Source organism: Apium graveolens, chromosome 5 (genome assembly GCF_009905375.1).
Source record: "Apium graveolens cultivar Ventura chromosome 5, ASM990537v1, whole genome shotgun sequence".
NCBI classification, from domain to species: Eukaryota; Viridiplantae; Streptophyta; class Magnoliopsida; order Apiales; family Apiaceae; genus Apium; species Apium graveolens.
Genome location: NC_133651.1, coordinates 135,652,940 through 135,666,498, shown reverse-complemented (window position 1 = coordinate 135,666,498; position 13,559 = coordinate 135,652,940).

The window sequence follows — 13,559 nt, the reverse complement described above, 5'->3', positions numbered from 1 at the left end:
CTCTCGTGATATTTATTCATCACTGAGAGGTAACAGTTCCATATTGTAACAAAGTTTATTGTTTCAATAAAGTTTATTTTCTGTTACTTGAGTTATTAAAGTTCGATTTGATTGTACTATACACTGTTCACCCCCACTACAGTGTGTGTGTGACCTAACAAATTTTTATTCTTTGTATAATCATGTGATTGCCTTGATGATAGTTGAGTCATAATAATTGATCTAGTTCCGAAGCATATCTGTTAAGCATCTGCACACACCACGTTTCTGGCTGTATGTTCGTTTGCATGATTTGATATCTCTTTAGTCGCCTAATTGCATTTGTTGAGATGTTGTAAGTTGGTTGGTTTGGTTGAAGTAAGGGGGATCGCTGCATTTTATATAGATTGCATTCATGCATGTTTTTTATTTGTTTTTTAGTCTGTGATGCCTGAGGACAAGCATCGATTTAAGTTTGGGGGTGTGATAAGTGGCATTTTATACCACTTAGAACGTCTTAAAATAGCTTAAATTGGTGTCTTGAAATCAAGTATTTTGTGTATTTGATGCATTTTTCTAGTGTTTGTGCATTTCAGGGTATTAGTTGCATTTCAGGGGAGTAATCATCAAGGATAAGCCTTGGCAAGTGTTTAGCATTCAGAGAGGGAAGCGAAGAGCAGATTACAGCGAAGAAACGGAGCAAACTCAGAAAAAATCCAGTAGGGGTCTGAGCGCCCGCTCAGCTATGCTGAGCGGCCGCGCAGGAAGCAGAGCGCCCGCTCAGCTATGCTGAGCGGTCGCGCAGGGTCGGCAAAAAAAATAAATTATTTTAGACTTCTATTTCTGTTTGGCTTCCAACTTCTGTGTAATCTGAGTTTTATGGGACTTCTATATAAGTAGATTCATAGACGTTTTCACTAGGTTGGATCGTTGTATTAAGCAAGGAGAGAAGGAGATAAGGAAGAAGACCGTTTTAGCACACCGCAACGAAGAGGAAGCATATTTTCTTGTGATTCTTTATTTCGTTGTAACATTGGATGCTAGTTTTCTTTGCTTTGAACCTATTTACTCTTGTGACGTACTCTGGTTTAATATAATTAGTTTAGTTATTATTATCTTGTGTTTATTTATCATGTTTTCATATGAACCCATGATGATGATAAGTGCTATCATGGGCTAATCGTGATCATGGGGTCGTAACGGATTTACTATGGAATTCTTTAGTTAGTTGTTTAATATCTTAGTGTGTGATGATTGTATGATATCTAGTATTGGTTGTGCGTATTCGTCTTATGTGCGTCGCGAAAATATAAGATAGGGTGTTAATCTCTTTTGAAGCGACGGTGGATCTCGAGATTTAGAACTTGCCATGCTAGCATAGGTTCATGTATGATGTTGCATGATTAGTGGGTAACTCTAACCGTTTTATTCGCCCTGTGTAATCAAAAGGAATAACTTGTGCTTAAATCATTATGTTGTCAATTTCTGTAGACATATAGGGACTCAACATAATTGATGCCTATTCAACTTCTATCTTAATTGTGGATGTTTGGTAGAATGGTATTAGTACAAAGAAAGTTGGCTTTTATCAGTTTCGTGTTATTCGATTAATATCATCACTGTTGCATGCTTAGGGTAATAACAATGACTATTGAAGGAAGTAGTAATGAAGTTGTGATCTCATGAGTGTTTTAATATTGTTAATTCGAAGTGTTAATTAAGTGGTTAATTTTAGTAGTTAATTATAGTTGATAATTAGTGAACAATTCTAAGTGTTAGTGTCTTAACATTGAGAAGTAAATATACATTGGTGAGTGAGTTTAATTGAACATAATTAGTCTGAGTCTCTGTGGGAACGAACTAGAAAGTATTCTATATTACTTGCGAACGCGTATACTTGCGTGTGTTATTAGCGCGTGTTTTCGCCCTAACACTATCATATTGCTAAATAATTGCTCATCAGGTTTATAAAATGGCCACTTCACCAAATTACCCTGAAGAAGAAAGGCAAACTCAAAACCAAGAATAAAACCAAGATACCCCTGTGATGAACCGACTTCTTCAACTCTTACAACAACCTCCACCCTCGAGAATCGGAAATTTTAAACACTTCCAATTCGTTCATCCCACATAATTTATAGGATTACCCGCGTTAGTCGCTAAACATGCGCTAATAATACACGTAAGTAAACGAGTTCGTAAGTAGTATAGAATCTTTTCTAGTTCGTTCCCACATAGACTGTATTGGTTAACTAATTAACTCACGCACTTAAGCAACGATGTATGTGTTGGATTTTAAACGCAGCGGGGGCATGGTAAAACACTTTTTACACATATAAAATCCAAATAAAAGCATATAAATCGTGGTAAAAACGTAGGATCGATTACTAACCTTTAATATGCGATCCAAGAGCATCGATCGGAGATCCTTAGCAGCTGCTCCTCAAACGTGAAGCACTCCACCGGTATCCACCAAGAAAACGACGTTAAGGAGGAGGAGGAGGTGGAGAGAATTAGTTTTTCTAAAACTTTTGGGTTTTCGGGTTCGAATGAAAATAGGGTCTATAATAGTATATTTATAGGCAAAATTTCAGCTGAAATTTTCCCATAAATATTATTATTATTATCCCATTTATTATTCTCATTAATAATTAAAACACCTTTTAATTATTAATCCTTTTTCTAAACACTTTAGAAATAATTCTCTCTCTTGATTTAATTTCCAAAAATTAAATCCTTTAATTAATAATATTAAGAACTTTTCTTAATTAATTTATAATCAATTAAATCTCATTTAATCAATTATTAAATTTGCCAATTAATTATTTATTTCATAAATAAATAATTATTAGCCATTATTAATTAATTCCTCCACCATTAACTCATTCTCTTTTTATGGTGTGACCCTGTAGGTTCAATATTAAGCCGGCAGTAGAAATAAATAATAATAAAACTATTTTATCATTATTTATATAAATTCTCTAATTTATTAAATATGATTATTTAATTAATCACATTTATTCTACATCGTGAGGGATACTTCTCAGCATATCGCGACTATCCGGATAATATGAATTCACTGCTTAAAATACCAAGAACCTATTCAGTGAATAGTTACCGTACAATAAACTCCTTCTACCCTACAATGTCCCGATTAAATACAAGGCATGGATCTCGTGTCAAGCCTATCTAATTCAATCACTTGCTTACCATTTACTATGCGTAGTTCTATGCAAATTAGAAACTCCTTTCTAATTTCATTCACTCTGGCCAGAGATTCCTGAACTAGCATAAGTGGATCAGCCTTGAACATTCGCTTTCTTCACTGGAAGGGGTAGATCCTATATTGATCATACACTATCTTCGTGTACAAATTCCTATACCCAGTAGAGCCCTAATAATTGTCCCTGGAGACTAAGAACTAAACCAAAGCATAGTTCAGTGCACACAAGATGACTATGATGACCTCAAGTCTAAGGATACTTGTACAACTATCACTATGTGAACAACTGTTGACACGTGAGTGAACTCCATCAGTTGTTCAGCTGTGCGAGTCATGTTCAGTGAACTTATTCTATAATAAGCACCTACATACTAGCTATAGTGTCACCACACAAATGTCTATGAGAACAGACATCCTTCAAATATTATTATTATTATTAATTGGAATTATTATGTGATTTTAGGTGAATTTTGGTGAATTATCTGATAAGTGGAATTGATGTTTGGGTGTTTAGATGTGATATTATTTGAGTATTTGAAATTTTATATGTCCAGAATAAAATATAGATAATTGTGATATTTTTCTGGTAATTTTTGGACTGTTAGATTATTTTATATTGATTTATGAATTATTAATTATTTTTTTGAATAATTACCAAAATTATTTTATAAAGCCGGGAATCATCCGACTTCAACCGTTGTTGCGTTTTTATAACCCGAAACTCTTCCGAAAACTCCTTCCTAACCTAATCTGGTAATTCCGGACATTTTCCGTGTTTTGACTTTTTCAATTCGGATTACGGTTTAACCCGTGCGCGGCCCGGCGCAAGATTTTCGATACGATAGTTATTTCGGTAATCAATAAAACCCGTATTTTCGAGAGACGGGATATTTTTATATTATTCTCGTATATAATGTTTTATAAAAAGCTCGGTTTTGATAATTATCCAATTTTGGTATTGAATCGGATTGTTATTGCAGTTACTTAGCGGCTAAGCAACTAATTTAATGATCTAAAACGATCCAAAACGATCCAGAACGATCCAATATTCCATAAATATAAATAGCCCATTTCTTATTTCGTTTATTCCGTTTATTCATTTGCAACCAGTTAAAACACCGTAAATACAGAGAAAAACCCGAGAAACCGATACGTTCCCGAGAATCAAACACACGAACGAAGGCGTTATCGAACTCCGATTCGGGCGTGCAGCATATCAAAACGAAGCTCTCGAAATCTCCTTTCTGAATCAATCATCAGTTTCTGTCCAGAAATCATGGTAATTTTCTTATTTAATTATTTATATTTGAATTATTTGATAATTAAATGATGAATTTTTGTTCTTGATGTTGTTGATGTGATTTGATGCTTCTATGTTGTAGAGCATATTTTTCTGGTCGATTTGGTATATTATACTTCAAAAATAGAGTTCAATATCATATAGAAATTGAGGTTTAATTTTCTGAAAATTTCTTGAATATGTGTTCTTGGTGTTCTTGAAAAATTCTGAAAATCAAAGTCAATTTTGAAGGCGTTATTGAACACCAAATCACAAGTATGAATAACCAAAATGAATCACAGATGATTCTCTATCATTTTATATCATCAAATCGTTTCAAGAGTTGTTAAGTTTTAAAATCGATTTTTAGGGTAATATTCGAATTTTTGGGGGTTTATGATTTAGTGGGTTTTGATTGTGTGTGATGACCTGAGTAGATTGTAATCGTTCTTGGCGTTATTTTGACACTGGAATCATCGTGTTTGGTTAAGGATTGAGTGAATTCGAGTTTTTGCCGGAAAACTCGAGAAAACCGCCGGCGTTAATGGCTTTTTGGCCGGAGTTTGAATTCTGCGACTTCGTTCTTGTCGTTGTTGGTACCGTTATGTTGCAGGGTTGATGTAGAATAAAATCCAGCTGAAAATCGAACGAAAACAAGCCGTTAGGACTGCAAACCCCGCTCGCCGGAAAATCGGGGCTCGCCGGATTCTGGTAAACGGCCGGCGAGTTCTTCGTGTTCTTGGCGACCCGATAACCCGGTTGCCTGACCCGGTTTCGACCCACATTTGATTCTATTTCTCCCAATTCAATAGTCTAAAATCTGTTTGTGCAGATTTTGTTTTAAAAATAAATCAAAAATCAGTCTTTAGTTTTAAAAATTATTTTCTTTTATTCTAAAAATCATTATTTTAATTCTGAAAAATTATTTTAATTCAAAAATAAATCCAAATTATTTAATTAATTAATTTTAGTGAATAATTAATTATTTAATTAGTCAATTAATTTAAATGTTAATTGATTAATTAATTTAATTAGTTATTAATTAATTTTAATTGATTATTTAATTAGATTTAATTATTTAAAATTGATTTAAAAATTCTGAAAAATGGTTTCGAGTTTAAAATATTATTTTAAATTATTTTCCAGGCTCGATAATTCTTATAAAATTATTTTTGAGTGTTCGAGCCTTATTATTTAGTTATTAAATGATTCGGAGATCCGTTTATATTCCGAAAAATGTTCAACACTTCATAATAAATCAACCGTTTGTCCGTTTTATACGAAACGAACGCGTACAGACTCAGAAAAATATTATGCTTTCAATAAAAATACTTTCGAGACCCAAATCCTTTTTTTTCGAAAGGTCGTTTGTTTTGCAAGTTATTCTGAGTCGAGTTTTGATCGATGAATCATATTTTTGACCCGATTTTAGTTTTAAACGTACCTAGTCGAACCTTCTGATGAACTGAGTCATATGTGATATGAATTAAGTGATACATGAGTTATGTGCTTATGTGCTATGTGAATTATGTGTGTGTGTGGATTAAGAGTCCTGTGTTTGTCTGTTATATTTATATGTGGGCTATCGTATGGGTAGACGATAGGGTTTTGACGCGCCGTTCGTCAAGTAATTATCATTTAGACAATTAAAGTTGTATATTTTAATTATAGATGCGGATCATTCGAGTTGATCAGGACAAGACGTTGGATAAAGAATGAGATGGAATGGTATTGGGCATCTGGCTTCTAGCAATCGCAGGAGCAGCATATCAGTCAAGTGTTGAAAAGAAGGACGGTGATGTTTTAAGACAGAATTTCAGAATAGATGCGTGTTTGTGAGTGTGACTAACTGCTAAAAACCCAAAGGCAAGTACCCCTGATTTCACTTATTGTTCAAGTGATGTTTATTTCGAATCACAGTATGCAAGTATCCCTATCATCACTTAATGTTCAAGTGATATTTATTTTGAAGCTTATTATGCAAGTATTGCTTTCCCTATTCTTAGTTCGGAATAGATAAATGTTTTACATATCGCTGAATTAAATAATTCTATTTATGCAAGTATTCTTCCGCTATTCTATATTCAGAGTAGCTAAGTGATTTAGTTATCCAATTATCGGATTTACAAATGTTTTGGATTTTGAGAAAAGTGATTTGGTTGCGAATATTCCTACCCAAGAATTGGGGGAATAAAATTATTTCGGGTGTCGATTATTATGACCCCATTTCAATAAAAGGTTTTAAGATTGGATCATAATTGCGTAAGTGACCGGGACGGACGGTCCAGCGGAGGGCTATTTCTAAGTGCCATATGAAATATTATGACACCATTTTGCCACAGGCTAGTTATGCCTTTTTGTTTGAGTACTCGTGTTTTTGGGGTCACGTTTCTATGAATCATGACCTTGTGCTATCACACGGGCTGATCAGCATGTGATAGTACATCCGTCGGAGAATGATCCTAATCTAAATTATCATATCATTTTTGATATTCATATAATAAATAATTTATCAACTGATTCTTTTTGGATTAAAAGTACTGATTCTGTTTTGGATTAAAAGTGAATTGTGGCTTTGATTCAGTTTCTGATTTTGTGGATACTTACGTTGTTGTTAAATATGAAAGGTGGTATTAGTATAGATGATTGATGTTGACTTCAGTATGGGTGTTGTGAGCATCAAAGTTCGTATTGATATCTAATTTGATATGACAACAAAATAAGTATTAATATTAAGAGTTGAGTTTTGAGTAAAGTTTATGATTCAATCCATAATCATTGTTTCATGTTATTGTGGTTTACGATATTTCCGTAAACACTGTTTTACGAGTTTTATTCTCGTCAAGATTCAAAGTATTGCTGAAGCCTTTCGCTTGAAAATATCAAAAAGAGTTTATAATTCAGCAATTATGATTTTAAATGTTCTGCTCTAATGCAGATATCGGTTTTATATCAAAAGACCCTATATATGCTATAATGATCTTGCTGAGCATTTCTTCCGCTCATACTTGCCTGTTTTTAAATTTAACCTCCAGTAAGGATTAGCTTGCGCTGCTTAGCTCCGTAATTCAAGGAAGCAAAGAAGAAGCTATTGGAAGGTGGTTGATCCAGGGTTTGCGGGCTAGTGTAAGTTTTATTGTGTAAAGTTGTTTATATTATATTATATTATATTATAGTTGTGTATCTTATTTGGGCCTAGTATACTTCATTTCGAAGTTATACTAGTGGGTTAGTTTTGAGTTGGAATTTATTGAAAAGAGTTGTAAAAGAAAGTGAGAAAAATTTATTTGTGGAATTTGGATATCTTGTTTCTAGAACTGTAACCTTAAAAGATCTTGGATTAGTTTGGGGTCATAAATGATAAATATCTTCCGCTGGCATTTATTTATTGATTTAACAGGTTATTTTGGATTGAGGTTTCATCGTGACAACCAAATCATCTGACCCCGGATTTGGGGGCGTTACAGGTTGGTATCAGAGCTGAGGTTATAGTAAACTAGAAACGAGAGTGTGTAGGAGTGTGTATAGCTATGTGAGGACATTTGAGCTCATATCGAGTTCCTGTTGGACTATCAGATATAGTACCAACGAGTAAGTTAAGATAAGGCGTATTCGTTTGAGATGGTTGTGCTGAGCTGGATAGAACTCCTGGCAGTTGCAAAACTTCTATTGTGGAATCTTTCGAGACTACGATTTGACGACGATGAAGATTATCGATATCCTTGGAACATGAAGAAGTGTCTAGAATTGGGTGACGAGTCAACAGAAGAATTCAAATTGAAGATAAATATTAAGACTTTGGCAATACCTTCTCTTTCTATAATTCCCTTTTGACATCTCTCAAAAGAAGTAATTGTTAGAGGATATATTCCCTAACACTCATTTTCAATCATATCTGTGTTTTAAATGTGCCAGAGGCTGTCATGAAGCCTATTTTTTTTCAGGTTTTGATAGCTCTGTCAAGTTATGATAATTAATTCCACTTTTCTTATTTGGTGGATAGTTTCTTGGTGATGTGACACCAGTTGCTCATTTGGTGTCAGAATTTTGTTCTCTGGATTTCATTTCCTTCAGAATTATCATCTTTGAAATCTTTTCAGTTTTATTCATTTGATTTTGAATTCCTTTGATATTCTTTTATTCTGACTGAGATGAACAACCTTAAATATAAGGGACACAAGGTATACCTGTCTGTGTGATAGGAGTTGGATGGGACGCCATCACTTGTGTGTGTTGTGACTACAAGAAGGTTAACAACCTTTAGTAGTGTCTTAATTTGGACACGCAATACCAAGTTCATTTGATCATATTGATCTCTCAGTTTTTATTTCATTTCAACAATATTTTTTCTCAAATTCAGATTCTATCCTGTTATGATATGAAATTCTATTCTCTTTGAAATTCTATGATTTTATCATTCTAAATATTCGAAGGTATGTCAATCAAGTTAAGTTGAGTATCCTGGTCAAGTCAAAGTAAGGCGATGTGATGGAATTACGAAGGACGACAGTGGACTGCAATGCGATTAGAATATCAGTGGCATATACCGAACTCGGTCTGTTTCTTTATTTCTCTCTCTATATCTCTCTTTCTTTTCTTTCTCTTTATCTTTCTCTCTATTCTTTTCTCGCAAGTAGTAAAGGGAATTCTATTGAAGAATTAATCAAGAGGTGTGAATGGAACAGTGGTGCACAGTGAAGCTCCTGTAAAAGTTTTATTATACAAGGAATACAAGATTTATTTGAGATAATGGAAAATTGAGGTTATTTGGAAATGGAAAATTTGAGATAAGATTCTTATTGCTCTCTTCTGCTGATTCCGAGGACGGAATCCTTATAAGGTAGGTAGATTGTAATATCCCATATTTTCAAATATTATTATTATTATTAATTGGAATTATTATGTGATTTTAGGTGAATTTTGGTGAATTATCTGATAAGTGGAATTGATGTTTGGGTGTTTAGATGTGATATTATTTGAGTATTTGAAATTTTATATGTCCAGAATAAAATATAGATAATTGTGATATTTTTCTGGTAATTTTTGGACTGTTAGATTATTTTATATTGATTTATGAATTATTAATTATTTTTTTGAATAATTACCAAAATTATTTTATAAAGCCGGGAATCATCCGACTTCAACCGTTGTTGCGTTTTTATAACCCGAAACTCTTACGAAAACTCCTTCCTAACCTAATCTGGTAATTCCGGACATTTTCCGTGTTTTGACTTTTTCAATTCGGATTACGGTTTAACCCGTGCGCGGCCCGGCGCAAGATTTTCGATACGATAGTTATTTCGGTAATCAATAAAACCCGTATTTTCGAGAGACGGGATATTTTTATATTATTCTCGTATATAATGTTTTATAAAAAGCTCGGTTTTGATAATTATCCAATTTTGGTATTGAATCGGATCGTTATTGCAGTTACTTAGCGGCTAAGCAACTAATTTAATGATCTAAAACGATCCAAAACGATCCAGAACGATCCAATATTCCATAAATATAAATAGCCTATTTCTTATTTCGTTTATTCCGTTTATTCATTTGCAACCAGTTAAAACACCGTAAATACAGAGAAAAACCCGAGAAACCGATACGTTCCCGAGAATCAAACACACGAACGAAGGCGTTATCGAACTCCGATTCGGGCGTGCAGCATATCAAAACGAAGCTCTCGAAATCTCCTTTCTGAATCAATCATCAGTTTCTGTCCAGAAATCATGGTAATTTTCTTATTTAATTATTTATATTCGAATTATTTGATAATTAAATGATGAATTTTTGTTCTTGATGTTGTTGATGTGATTTGATGCTTCTATATTGTAGAGCATGTTTTTCTGGTCGATTTGGTATATTATACTTCAAAAATAGAGTTCAATATCATATAGAAATTGAGGTTTAATTTTCTGAAAATTTCTTGAATATGTGTTCTTGGTGTTCTTGAAAAATTCTGAAAATCAAAGTCAATTTTGAAGGCGTTATTGAATACCAAATCACAAGTATGAATAACCAAAATGAATCACAGATGATTCTCTATCATTTTATATCATCAAATCGTTTCAAGAGTTGTTAAATTTTAAAATCGATTTTTAGGGTAATATTCGAATTTTTGGGGGTTTATGATTTAGTGGGTTTTGATTGTGTGTGATGACCTGAGTAGATTGTAATCGTTCTTGGCGTTATTTTGACACTGGAATCATCGTGTTTGGTTAAGGATTGAGTGAATTCGAGTTTTTGTCGGAAAACTCGAGAAAACCGCCGGCGTTAATGGCTTTTTGGCCGGAGTTTGAATTCTGCGACTTCGTTCTTGTCGTTGTTGGTACTGTTATGTTGCAGGGTTGATGTAGAATAAAATCCAGCTGAAAATCGAACGAAAACAAGCCGTTAGGACTGCAAACCCCGCTCGTCGGAAAATCGGGGCTCGCCGGATTCTGGTAAACGGCCGGCGAGTTCTTCGTGTTCTTGGCGACCCGATAACCCGGTTGCCTGACCCGGTTTCGACCCACATTTGATTCTATTTCTCCCAATTCAATAGTCTAAAATCTGTTTGTGCAGATTTTGTTTTAAAAATAAATCAAAAATCAGTCTTTAGTTTTAAAAATTATTTTCTTTTATTCTAAAAATCATTATTTTAATTCTGAAAAATTATTTTAATTCAAAAATAAATCCAAATTATTTAATTAATTAATTTTAGTGAATAATTAATTATTTAATTAGTCAATTAATTTAAATGTTAATTGATTAATTAATTTAATTAGTTATTAATTAATTTTAATTGATTATTTAATTAGATTTAATTATTTAAAATTGATTTAAAAATTCTGAAAAATGGTTTCGAGTTTAAAATATTATTTTAAATTATTTTCCAGGCTCGATAATTCTTATAAAATTATTTTTGAGTGTTCGAGCCTTATTATTTAGTTATTAAATGATTCGGAGATCCGTTTATATTCCGAAAAATGTTCAAAACTTCATAATAAATCAACCGTTTGTCCGTTTAATACGAAACGAACGCGTACAGACTCAGAAAAATATTCTGCTTTCAATAAAAATACTTTCGAGACCCAAATCCTTTTGTTTCGAAAGGTCGTTTGTTTTGCAAGTTATTCTGAGTCGAGTTTTGATCGATGAATCATATTTTTGACCCGATTTCAGTTTTTAACGTACCTAGTCGAACCTTCTGATGAACTGAGTCATATGTGATATGAATTAAGTGATACATGAGTTATGTGCTTATGTGCTATGTGAATTATGTGTGTGTGTGGATTAAGAGTCCTGTGTTTGTCTGTTATATTTATATGTGGGCTATCGTATGGGTAGACGATAGGGTTTTGACGCGCCGTTCGTCAAGTAATTATCATTTAGACAATTAAAGTTGTATCTTTTAATTATAGATGTGGATCATTCGAGTTGATCAGGACAAGACGTTGGATAAAGAATGAGATGGAATGGTATTGGGCATCTGGCTTCTAGCAATCGCAGGAGCAGCATATCAGTCAAGTGTTGAAAAGAAGGACGGTGATGTTTTAAGACAGAATTTCAGAATAGATGCGTGTTTGCGAGTGTGACTAACTGCTAAAAACCCAAAGGCAAGTACCCCTGATTTCACTTATTGTTCAAGTGATGTTTATTTCGAATCACAGTATGCAAGTATACCTATCATCACTTAATGTTCAAGTGATATTTATTTTGAAGCTTATTATGCAAGTATTGCTTTCCCTATTCTTAGTTCGGAATAGATAAATGTTTTACATATCGCTGAATTAAATAATTCTATTTATGCAAGTATTCTTCCGCTATTCTATATTCAGAGTAGCTAAGTGATTTAGTTATCCAATTATCGGATTTACAAATGTTTTGGATTTTGAGAAAAGTGATTTGGTTGCGAATATTCCTACCCAAGAATTGGGGGAATAAAATTATTTCGGGTGTCGATTATTATGACCCCATTTCAATAAAAGGTTTTAAGATTGGATCATAATTGCGTAAGTGACCGGGACGGACGGTCCAGCGGAGGGCTATTTCTAAGTGCCATATGAAATATTATGACACCATTTTGCCACAGGCTAGTTATGCCTTTTTGTTTGAGTACTCGTGTTTTTGGGGTCACGTTTCTATGAATCATGACCTTGTGCTATCACACGGGCTGATCAGCATGTGATAGTACGTCCATCGGAGAATGATCCTAATCTAAATTATCATATCATTTTTGATATTCATAGAATAAATAATTTATCAACTGATTCTTTTTGGATTAAAAGTACTGATTCTGTTTTGGATTAAAAGTGAATTGTGGCTTTGATTCAGTTTCTGATTTTGTGGATACTTACGTTGTTGTTAAATATGAAAGGTGGTATTAGTATAGATGATTGATGTTGACTTCAGTATGGGTGTTGTGAGCATCAAAGTTCGTATTGATATCTAATTTGATATGACAACAAAATAAGTATTAATATTAAGAGTTGAGTTTTGAGTAAAGTTTATGATTCAATCCATAATCATTGTTTCATGTTATTGTGGTTTACGATATTTCCGTAAACACTGTTTTACGAGTTTTATTCTCGTCAAGATTCAAAGTATTGCTGAAGCCTTTCGCTTGAAAATATCAAAAAGAGTTTATAATTCAGCAATTATGATTTTAAATGTTCTGCTCTAATGCAGATATCGGTTTTATATCAAAAGACCCTATATATGCTATAATGATCTTGCTGAGCATTTCTTCCGCTCATACTTGCCTGTTTTTAAATTTAACCTCCAGTGAGGATTAGCTTGCGCTGCTTAGCTCCGTAATTCAAGGAAGCAAAGAAGAAGCTATTGGAAGGTGGTTGATCCAGGGTTTGCGGGCTAGTGTAAGTTTTATTGTGTAAAGTTGTTTATATTATATTATATTATATTATAGTTGTGTATCTTATTTGGGCCTAGTATACTTCATTTCGAAGTTATACTAGTGGGTTAGTTTTGAGTTGGAATTTATTGAAAAGAGTTGTAAAAGAAAGTGAGAAAAATTTATTTGTGGAATTTGGATATCTTGTTTCTAGAACTGTAACCTTAAAAGATCTTGGATTAGTTTGG